At 38.2% G+C, this 11,949-nt stretch overlaps 1 protein-coding gene across 1 annotated transcript in view; it reads right to left on the bottom strand.

The window, feature by feature from the left end:
• Rps6kc1 (ribosomal protein S6 kinase C1) overlaps positions 1-11,949 on the bottom strand; it is a 174,312-nt gene that overhangs the window by 138,478 nt on the left and 23,885 nt on the right. The gene's annotated exons all lie outside the window — the stretch shown is intronic.

Raw genomic sequence — 11,949 nt, 5'->3', positions numbered from 1 at the left:
TGTTGTACATACTGCTGAAGAATTGTCTTGCAAGTTAAGGCTTCCCCCTTTACTATAAGACTATAAATAAAAACTTATTTTATCCTTTAAAAAAAAAAAAAAAGAAACCCTTTCTCAAAAAGATTAGGAAAAAAAGTCAGTGACTAAGAGACTAGAAGCCTAGCTTGCCTCATTTGCACAGGGCCTGAGTTTCATTGCCAGAACACCCTCTCCCCCCACAAAAAAAAAAAAAAAAAAGAGCGAGCAAACAACATAAACTCAACACTTAAGAAAGCTGAGACAGAAAGAACACAGGTTTAAGACCAGCCTGGGATAAAAGCAATATCAAGAGAAAAAAAAAAGCTAAAAAGGACATTTGTAGGAAAAGTGGAAAAACATGAATATGAACTGCTTATTTTATTTTATAATGGTATTATCTCAATGTTAGAGCTCATGGGTGTGATATATTGCAGTCAGATAGCAAATGTGGGAGGTAAGGCGTCACAGTCCCTTATTATTAAGTAATTATTCTGAAGAAATTCAGAAGAAAAATGAGAAAGACACACGAAGGGTAGCAAATGCTTACAGTGAACTTGGAGAAAAGGTACACAGGTGTTCACTATACCACTGTAGGCCTCTTGACTGTAAATTCGAGAATTCTGCAAGTTAAAAAAAAAGTAAAGAAAAATACAACAAGTGAAGCGGCACACTGATGAGCTGCATGCACCACGGGTCCGGGCAGAGTAAGTCAGCCTGGAGGAGACGCGGAGAGCCCGCGAGCGGGGAAAGCGCTCCAAGTCCAAAAGGCTAATAAAGCTGCTCCTAGTAAAGGGACAGCAAACTACCTGAGCAGCACACAGTAGCGAATTCTAGCCAGTATGCATCCCACAGGAGCCAGACACACTGCGGATACAACCACTACCCTCTCTTACTAGTAAGATCTGCAGTACCTGCTATTCCTGAGAAGCAAGCAAGACTCACGTGCTAATTTCCGTAAGCGCACATTGCTAGCAATGAGTACTAGGGTACTCATGAAGACTAGGGTTTACATTTATCTGAGCACAAAAAGTACTGTATGTCCTAGGGCCAGACCAGTAACATGTCTCCGCCGATTCTGGAATACGACGAGACTTCTTCACTGCTGAGGCTTACTCACTAAAAATGGGAGACAGCTACAGAGATGGGGGATGAGCCAACACTTCCCTCTGCACTGCCACAGCTGCTGCCTGCAGGGTTCACTCAGTTACCAAGAATTACAAATGAACTGTACCACTTATTGAGAGAGATAAATTACTTAGTTATGAAGATTAATAAGACACTTCCAATTTATCAAATGGAAACATGTGGAGACAAACTGAAGCTAATCCATCAGCAACAGACAATAAAGCTGAGAATGTAAACGAAGTCAGAAGCCACACCCCTTCACTCAAGTTCATTGTTCAAAACAGTACAAGGCAAAATTAAAACTGTCTCTCCTCCTACCTATCCCAGAAGAAATATACACAATACAAATGTGTGCAAGTGTGTCTCTACACAAACATGTTGTCTACACATAAATAGGATATAACCAAACATACTGCTGCATATTTGTTTTCTTTTCCTTTTTTTTTTCATATTTATTCTAACTTAAAAAAATATTGATCACTAAAGAGGACTCTGTAGACTCACATCCACACGACATGCCAGATGCACCCACCCTGCTCAAGTCTCATCCCATTACAGCAAGAGCTCAAAGTCTAGGATCTCATCGCCTGCATAAGGACCAGGTGTGAACGAGGCTGCTCAGGTGTAGTTCATTACGGACAGTTCCTAAGTCTTCTTCCTTCCTGTAAAACTGGAAAAGAATGGTTTCTCCTTTCTACATCACTATGCAACGGTGGGGCAAGCGAAGCAAAACTGACACAGATCTTCCAGGGCAAAAGAAGACAGAAGGGTTCAGTTGATCCATGAGAATTCTGCAACTGAGCAGGGCACATGCTGCAAACTCTCTAAGAATGAGAAAAACTGCAAGGCCCCAGCCCTGCCTTCCGGCACCTGCGTGTGCCCTCAGAGCCATGCCTCTTTTTCAAAGACAGAGAACAGGGTTTGCAGCTCAGTAGTTACACATATCCAGGATCCCTGTGAGTGGGAGCATCTCTAGCCTTCATCTAGATGCTCCCTAGTGCTCTAGTGGTTAGGATTCAGTGCTCGCTAGCCTTCATCTCCTTACAGCATATTGTGCCTAACTGAATTTTTCTCATGTCTAACAAGACTTTTGTTCACTGCTAAAGTATATTTGCCTGGTCGTGTCCTGGATTTGATACTTGCTCAGAAATCATTCTTTTTCTTTCTACTGCTGTCTGTTTTCTGGAAAGATAGCTTTTTCAAAACAAGTCCTAGGGCTGGGGCAATAGCTCATCATTCTAAGCATCTGCCTGGCAAGTGCAAGGACTGGGTCTGATCCCTGGGACCACATGCCATGTGGGCCCCAGGAACCCCCGGGGTGCTGTGCCAGCCACCGAAACGAGGCATGGTGGCGCAGGCCTGCAATCCCAGCACTGGAAGGCTGAGAAAAGAGGATCACTACTAGTCCAAGCTGTGTAGTGAAACCCTGTACCAAATAAGTAAATAAATAGATTTTTAAAAAACAAGTCCTAGATCCTTCTTGTTTAATAATCCACCTCTGGTTTCTCTCCCATCTCACATTTTATGATAAGCAGCAAGAAAAAAATCAAACCATATTTCAACAGCATTGGTTGGAAATCTTGGCTAGATTACCCAATTCATCTGGTACATTTTCCACAGAACTGTAGGCAACAGTGTTGCTAAGCTGTTGGCATCTATACAAATGCCCTCCTTTCCGCTGCTTTCCAGTAACATCTGCCTAACTGTGCTGCAAATCCTCAGTTGGAGTCTCACCCAAGTCCGGGTGGCTTCTTCCTGAGCCCTTTTCTCGTAGCACTTTGGGCACGCATTGACAGACACTGCACCAAGCCCACAGCCCCTTCCAAAGCCACCCCACATCTGCAGATTTGTTAGGCAAGCACTTGGACTCCAAGTTTGAAAAAAAAAAAAAAAAAAAACTATTAGGTAGTTACTGCTGGGTAACTACCTCCCAAAACTTAGTAATGAGGGTTAGGAAGCCACAGATGCCTTCGCTGGTGGCCATAGCTCAGGGCTCCTCAGGTGGCTGCAGCTCTCTGTCAGCCAGGACTGTGGCCACAGGATGTGGCAGGATGATGTGCAGTAGCTGCTGGCTGGAGGCATCTGTTTTGTCACCAGGTGGACCTTTTCACAGGCTGCCAGTGTCCCTACCATAGGAAGCTTGCATCCTTCGGGGCAATGAGAGAAAGACAAAGAATACCTCCACAGAGAAGCCACAGGCCTTTGTGAGCAAATCTCCAGAAGAGCAGACCATGGCTTTGCTGTGGATCACACTGACCACCCTGCTACCCCCGGGACAGAAGAAGAAAAAGATGAAGACAGAGAAGACAAGCATCCAGACAACCACCTTGGAGGCTGGCTACCACAAAGCCACAACCAATATTCAATGAACTAAAATTCAGTAAACTGAGATGATTTAATGATGTAATAGCAGGAAAAAATATTTCATTTACACATTTTTATTTTGGCACAGCAGTTGTCATAATTAAACCCTAGGGAACAATATGTAATTGTGGTACACCATCCAACTCTATCTATAATGAATATTTGCATAATCATAATAATGTAAATGATGTTTATTAAATTCAAGCTTTCAGAACTCCCCATAAATTAAGTTTAATTATGATTACTGAACACATTGATTAACATTAAAATATGAGTACAGATTTTAAAATTCTGTATTAAAAGAGGGCTAACCACTTTGAAGGAAGGACAAAAATGCCATTACAATCTTGTTACAAAACCAAATGATACTATCTTCAACTATGAAACAAAAGGTAGAGATGTACTCAATACAGAAACTTAAATTATTATGTAATAAATACAGCAGACCATGGTAAGAAAGCAAATCTATAGACATCAGAGTAGCAAACAGACAAAAAGCCATTAAACCAAAAAGGCATAATATGCATGTATCTTTATAGATAATGGAAATAAGCAGTCCAGAAACAAAAGCCAAAAATATTAAAATTCAGTTATTTCAGCAAGTAAAACAGAGGCTAGGCAAATCAAAAAATTTGTTTTGTTTTGTTTTTTAGGAAACTTGCTTTTAATTATACATTTTATACTAGTTTTGCTTTGAGTTTTTTTTATTTTTCTTAAGAATATGCATGTATTACATTAACTGTTATTCCAATGTAAAAAGGATACTAATGTTACAATATTTGAAAACAATAAGACAGTATGGATTAAAAATCCTACAAACATGTATACCTTTTGAATACGCAATTCTGTTCCCAGGAATTTATTCTAATTAAGAAACTGTATATCACATAGCAATATATAAAGGATTGACTACAAACTAAAATTAATGTATCACTAAAAGCCATGTTAATAAATCACAGTACACAAACTGAGATTCTATCAATCTTTTAAAATTAGTACTATAAATCCTTTTATTAACATGAAAAGACATTACAATATATGATTATATAAACATGTCACAAAATCATGCCAAGCAAGATTCTACATTTGAGGCTTATTTTGGGAAGGAAGCACACAAATACTCATATGAATAAAAAGGGTCACACATGCTGAGAGTGGAGAACAGTGTGGGGAAACAGTAGACGATCTAGAAGATGGCACTAGGGTGGAATTTCATTTGCTTTTTAAGTACTTTCCTGTATCATTTATTTGCATTTGCCACTTTTACAATCTAAAACAATTATCTATATTAAAAATAATGTGCATGTACTTTGAAATTTCACATGCAGATATTGCAAAATAACATGAAATTTCTGGGGCTGGAGAGACGGCTCAGTGGTCTAAAGCACCTACTTGGAACAAGCTTGGCAAAGCACAGGGACTGCAGTTTGATCCCCCAACACCACATGCCAGCCAGCCCCGCCCCCTGGTGGGCTGAGCTGGCCACACACACACACACACACACACACTAAATAAATGTAAAAAATAAATTTTAAAAAATAAAAATAAAAATAAAAACATGAAATTTCTGGTCCAAGACCAAAATGGTGGCAGCAGCAGCAGCTGTGTCCCAGCTTTCTTGGCTGCTAGGTAGGACGGCCTATGTCGAATGGCACCCAGGGCTGGGAAGGTTCATCTCACATGTGGAAGGCCCTCACCTTTTTCACAGAGCTCCCGGGGTGGGAGTGAGCATGCTGAACCACTCCCTTCTCCACGGAGAGGAGGAGAGACCCAAGTTCACTGCCTACCCCCACCTCCACATCAGGACCAAGCCTTCTCCTTGGGTAGCCATACTCTGTTCCATAACCATCATGTGAAACTGCTTCTGACTAGCTATGAAGATGAATAAAGAGAACCAGGACTATCATTACCCATCATTACCCATCAGGCAGCACAGCTCTGACTTGGACCATTACTCTGTACTCGGACCAGAAAAGAATACGGGGCTTAACCTCACCTTCCTTATTTGTATCAAATGATGACCATCATACTGATCTTCCATCCCTTTGCTTGTGCAAGAGATGGCCTAAATAACTTAAGACTCAAAAAAAAAAAGATGAAATTTCTGTCCATACAATATTTGTAGTAGAATTATAGAAAGAAAAGAAATAGGGGCCGGGTAGATGGCTCAGGAGAATAAGCACTTCCCTGGCATGCGCAAGGGTCTGAATTCAATTCCCAGTTCCACCAAAAAAAGAAAAGAAATAATATTCTATACCTTATAGTTTGAAGTTCAGACCTGTTTGCTCCTTTGAATACTACTACCTGTAGGTACACACTTTTCTTCCTGGTATGCTAAGACTGAGATTGCCTAAGGGTCAGAAAGAACGCTATTCATGCCAGTGCCAAATAACCAGGGAAAGGACCTAATATGCAGCAATTTATCACTCTCAAAAAATTGAAGAGGCAGAATCTTACAACAGACTAAAAATTCAAAAGACAGCAATACGAGGAACAGATCTCCAAGAAGCAGTCATTTACTAAGGGTTCTAAATACTAGCAAAAAAGCTACCTGCCATAAGCAATTTACAAGCATCAACCCAGGAAAAGGAAGGAGAGAGGGAGGGAGGGAGGGAGGGAGGGAAGAAACAAGGGAAGGAAGGAAGCTAGGAAGCTAGGAAGCTAGGAAGGAAGGAAGGAAGGAAGGAAGGAAGGAAGGAAGATGCAAACCCAACCCCCAGATCACCAGAGACAAATCCAGGGGTAAATGAGGTGGAACAATTTAAAAACCCCCCAAATGGACTCTGAAGTGGCACAGTGGAAGCAACAAAGCAAATGAATGAGACTCTAGGAAAGATCAACTCAAAAATAATTTCTCAGATAACCAGAGATAATGATCATAATGAAAGATATGGTCAGTGACTCTAGAGCAGAACCACATTAAAAAATAAATTGAGGAGCTTAAGAAACTGATGGAACACCCAACATAGGAAACAAATAGCAATCGTGAAGCAGATTCAAACTGATATGCAGGAGATTAAAAAGTCCAATGAGGGGTCAGGGAGATGGCTCAGTAGAATAAGCACTTTCCTGACAAGCACAAGGGTTTGAGTTCAATCCCTGATTCTGTAAAATTAATTAATTAATTAATTAAAAGTCCAGTGAAAGTATACACTCCAAATTGAGCCAATTCTATAAAAGACAGTTGCAGCTAGTGACCATGAAAATAAAAGATTCCTTAAAAATAGCAAAGGACCACAGAAACTCAATCCAGCAGATGCTAGATGATGCCAAGAAGAGTAACACAAGATTGGAGTCAATGAAAAGGCAGGAAATACCCCAACAGCAAAAGAAAAATCTATTCAGGGAAATGATGGCAGAAAACTTCCCAACCAGGGAAAGTCTTTGGCTTACAATTAAGTAAGGCACATCGAACTCCATCAATCATGATTTTAAAAAAAGAAAAAAAAATCTACACCAAGATATATAATAGTCACGATTCCAGAAAGTCAACACAAGAACAGATTATTAAAACTTATTAAAGAAACAAGTCGTGGGGCCGGGGAGATAGTTCAGTGGAATAAGCGCTTCTCTGGCAAGCGCAAGGGCCTGAGTTCAATCCCCTGTTCTGGAAAAAAAAGAAAGAAAGAAAGAAAGAAAGAAAGAAAGAAAGAAAGAAAGAAAGAAAGAAAGAAAGAAAGAAAGAAAGAAGTCGCCTATAAAGAAAAACCCATCAGAATTACGGTAGACATCTCAACACAAACCCTCTAGTCTAGAAGAGCTTGGAGTTTAAGCTCTAAAAGAAAACAACCTCTGAGATTGATGTGCCCTGAAAAATTATCTTTGGGCCAGGTGTAGTGGCACATGCTGTAATCCTAGCACTCCGGAGGCTGAGGCAGGAGGATTGCTATGAGTTTGAAGTCAGCCTGGGCTACAATAGTGAATTCAAGTGCAAGCTAAACTACATAGCAAGATCTTGTCAGAAAAAAAAAACTATCTTTCAAAATTGAAGGAGAAATAAGATGCTTCCACGGTAAAGAAGAAATTCATGACCATCAAATCACCACTCCAAAATGTTCTGAAAGATATTCTAGTAAAACTAAAACACCTTAAAGCCCAACAGAATGAACCAACCAGGCAAGGCAAGTTATTAAGCAGAGGGGAAAAGAAAAGGAATCAACAACAAAATAGTATGACAAGGATAAGTCAATACATGTCAGTTATAACCAATGCAAATGATCATAATTATCAATCAAAATAAACCAACTGGGAGAATGGATCAAGAAGACACAGCAGTAGGCTGTGTAAAAAAAAAAAAAAAAAACACATTTAATTCAAAAAAGAAATTAATAGACTGAAAAAGTCAAAAGAATTGAAAACAATACTCCATATGACAAGAACCTCAAATAAAACACAGAGGTAGCTATTCCATTTGCAGAAAGTGAATGTCAAAGACTGATTAAGAGAGACAAAGAAAGTCACTACACACTTATAAAGGGAGCAATCCAAGAGGAAGAGATAATAATCACAAACATATATGTCCTGAAAATCAGCACATCCAACTATATAAAACAAATATTAATGGACATGAAAAGTCAAATTAGCATGAACATGATTGTAATGGGGAACCCCAATATACCACTGTCACAATTAGATCAAGTAGGAAAAAAAAATCAACAAATAAATATCAGGAGTAAATGGATTTAGTAGATGGCTACAATATCAGAATACACATTATTCTCAGCTACACAAAGAACATTCTCCCAAACAGACCACATACTAGGTCATGGAACATGCTTAAGTAAATGCAAAGGAACTGAAATTATCTCAGGTATCTTATCAGTCCATAGTGCAATGAAATTAGAAATCAATGATAAAAGAAGATCCAAAAGCTTCATATACAAAAGGAAATTAAATGATACCCTCCTCCAAAAAACAATGAGTCACACATGAAATTAGACATTTTTGACAATTAAATGATAATACCAATACAATATACCGAAGCACACAGGACACAATGAAGGCAGCCTTATCAGAGAAATTTACAGCAGTGAATTCCCATATCAGAAAAAGAGTGAGCCTAATGTTCAACCTAATGTTTACCCTCAATTTGCTACAAAAAGAAGAGCAAATGAAGCACAAACTTCATACAAGGGAGGAAATTATAAAGATCAGGGCAGAAAATAATGCAATTGAGACTAAGAAAACCATTCAAAGAATTAATGACTTGCAGAGTTGCTCATTTGGAGTATAAAATAAAATTAACTAATGCTTAGCCAAATTTATCCAAAAAAAAGAAAGACTCAAATCTATGAAATTAAGAATGCTAAGGGTTAAATCACAACAGTTCCTGCAGAAATCCAAAAGATCATCAATACTTTGACAACCTATATTCTAATAAGATAGAAAACACAAAAGAAATGGTCAGATTCATAGATATAGATTATATATATAGATATATTACCAAAGATGATTCAAGAAGATATAAAAATTTAAAATAAAATAGTATCAGTCAATGAAATTGAAAATGTAATTAAAAATCTACCAACAAAGAAAAGTCCAGGCCATGATGGATTCACTGCTGACCAAAAAAAAAAAAAAAAAAATGTTTAAAGAAGACCTAATGTTACTACCTCTGGAAATCTTTAACAAAAGGAAGGAATACTCCCAGATTCACTTTTTTTTTTTCTGTGACCGACTCAGCCCACCCTGGGGGCGGGGCTGGCATGGCATATGATGCCAGGGATCAAACCACTGTCCCTGTGTGCTTGCCTAAGCTTACCGAGGCAGGTGCCTTAGACTGCTGAGCTATCTTGACAGTCCCCAGATTCATTTCTTAAAGCAAGCTGTACCATGATATCAAAACCAGAGAAGGATCCAAACAAGAAAGAGAACTATAAGCCAACTACAGCTCTCCCTAACAAACACAGATGCAAGAACCCTCAGTAACATACTAGCAAACAGAACGCAGCAAATCATCAAGATTATACATCGTGACCAAACAGGACTCATCCCAGCAATGCAGGGATGGTTCAATATAATCAAATCAATAAATGTAATATACTACATTAACACAGCTAAGGATAAAAACTGTATGATAATCTCAACAGATGCAGAGAAAGGTTCAATGAGAAGAAAGATTTGTACTAATAGTGTTTCAACAGGGTAGCATGTCTGAATCTTGCACTAAGAAAAACCACTACAAAGACAACAATATGCAATGTATTAATTATTGAAACTGTCCTATTAATCGTTTTTGAAACTGTCTCATTGCTATTTGTTTCTCAATAAAATTAATAAAAAAAAAACTAAACAAAAAAGGGGATATAAGTGAAGGACCATTTTGTATCTGTATATACAAAATAGGATAGATACACAGCTACTTTCTCTTAATTCAATGAGTAATGTTTAAACAGGATATCATGTCTGCATCTTGTCCTCTGAATAACTACTAGGAAGACAACAATATGCAATGTATTAATTATTGTAACTGTCCTACTAACCTGTTTTGAAACTGTCTCATTACTATTTGTTTCTCAATAACATTAATAAAAGAAAAAAGAAAAAGGATTTGACAAAGTCCAACAACTATTAATGATAAAAACTCTACAGAAAACTGGAATAGTCTTTATTGAAATCTGATAAAAAGCCATCTATGACAAACCAACATCCAACATCATACAAAACAAACAAAAACTAAAAGCTCTCACTCTAAAATCAGTAACAAGACCAAAATGTTCACACTCACCACCTTTACTCAATATAGTTCAGGAAACATTAGCCAGCACAATTACACATGGGAAATAAATAAAAGGAATTAAAATAGGGAAGGAAAAAATTATTAAATTATCATTACTTCTGAAGACATAATATTCTACATACAAGACCCAAAAACTCCACCAAAAGACTTCTAGATTTAATAACCAAATTCAGTAGCATAGCTAAATACAAAGTCAACACTCAAAATTCAATTGCATCCTTGTACACAACAAACAAACTCACTCTGAATAACTACTGAGAGATAACTCACTGAGAGATAAGTCAGGGAAATAACATCTTTTACAACAGCATCCAAAAAAGTGAAATAGGGTTGGGGAGATAGCCCAACGAAATAAGCACCTGCCTGGCAAGCAAAAGGTCCTGAGTTTGATCCCTGGTACCAAAAAAACAATCAACTACCTAGTAATAAATCTAATGAAGAAAGTATAGCACAGTAAGAGAGCACCCTGAGTTCATCCACAGCACTCTAAAACCAAAATATCATGAAAAGCTTAGAGGCAGGTCTTGGAGTTGAACTAGAAGCCACCTTGAGTGGCACTGAGACTGGGACCTGATGCAGGAGCAACATGGAGAAGTTATCCCACATGGAGAATGGCTGAAGCTGGAAATTGGTCACATGTGTGGGCAAGACAAGGCCAAAGTGCCTAAAACAGTCAAGCTACCTCAGTCTTGAGAAAAATGACGTGCCTGAGACAATTCCAGTCATTAATCACTAGGCAATCCTGTGTCTCATAATACTAACTTTGTGAGAGTATAAGTAAATTCCCCTACTGTGGTTCCTCAGTTCTTCTCCTCCCATCAGGAGAAAGAAGGCCTCCACCTGACCTCAGCTTTGTCTCCTGTCTATGTTTTCTTCATCCCATCACCATTTTTCCCCGGAAATCATCAATAGCCACATGGGTTGTGACAGTACCACAGTGAGACTCCTCTCATAACCATTTTTGTCCTTGGTTGTTTTTTGGTTGTTGCTATTTTCAAACTCCATATGTTTTTTTTCCGTATTTTCTACTTTTTCTATTTAAATATATAACTGAATCCTATCAAGAATATTTTTCATTTAATTTGTCTAAAAAATGGCAGAAGTCTAACAATTGTGAACCAGAAACATATTCAAAGCACTATATCAATATGTCCATACTGGGACAAGGTAATTCAAACCACAATTCATAATTCATTATTATGAGAAAAATGTTAGGGAAATATGTAAACTACAAATTTTTTTTAAAAATCAAAGAATTCAGAAATGTGCAAGAATAACTCAATTTTTTTTCTTTTTTTTTTTAGTGAGACAGGGTCTCACTGTGTAGTTCAGACTGGCCTCAATCTCACAACTCTTCTCCTTCAGTTTTCCAGGGGTTGGGATTACAGGTATGTGCCATCAAGCGCACCTAAGAATAAGTGAGTATCTTTTATTAGGGTCCTAAAGATTTTTTATTTGTTTGGCTGGAGGTACAGTTGCTGTTTTATACAAGGGAAGGGTGATATCTTCTGTATTAACTAGATCATTCCAAGAACAAGAAAACAGGGCTGGAGAAATAGCTGAGCAGCATAAGTGCCTGCCTGGCAACCACAAGGTTGCAAGTTTGATCCCTGGTACCACAAAAAAGAAAGAGAGAGAGAGAGAGAGAGAGAGAGAGAAGAAGAAGAAGAAGAAGAAGAAGAAGAAGAAGAAGAAGAAGAAGA

Source organism: Octodon degus, unplaced genomic scaffold, assembly GCF_000260255.1.
Source record: "Octodon degus isolate 3935 unplaced genomic scaffold, OctDeg1.0 scaffold00017, whole genome shotgun sequence".
NCBI lineage: Eukaryota > Metazoa > Chordata > Mammalia > Rodentia > Octodontidae > Octodon > Octodon degus.
This window is presented reverse-complemented; position numbering and strand designations above follow the sequence as displayed.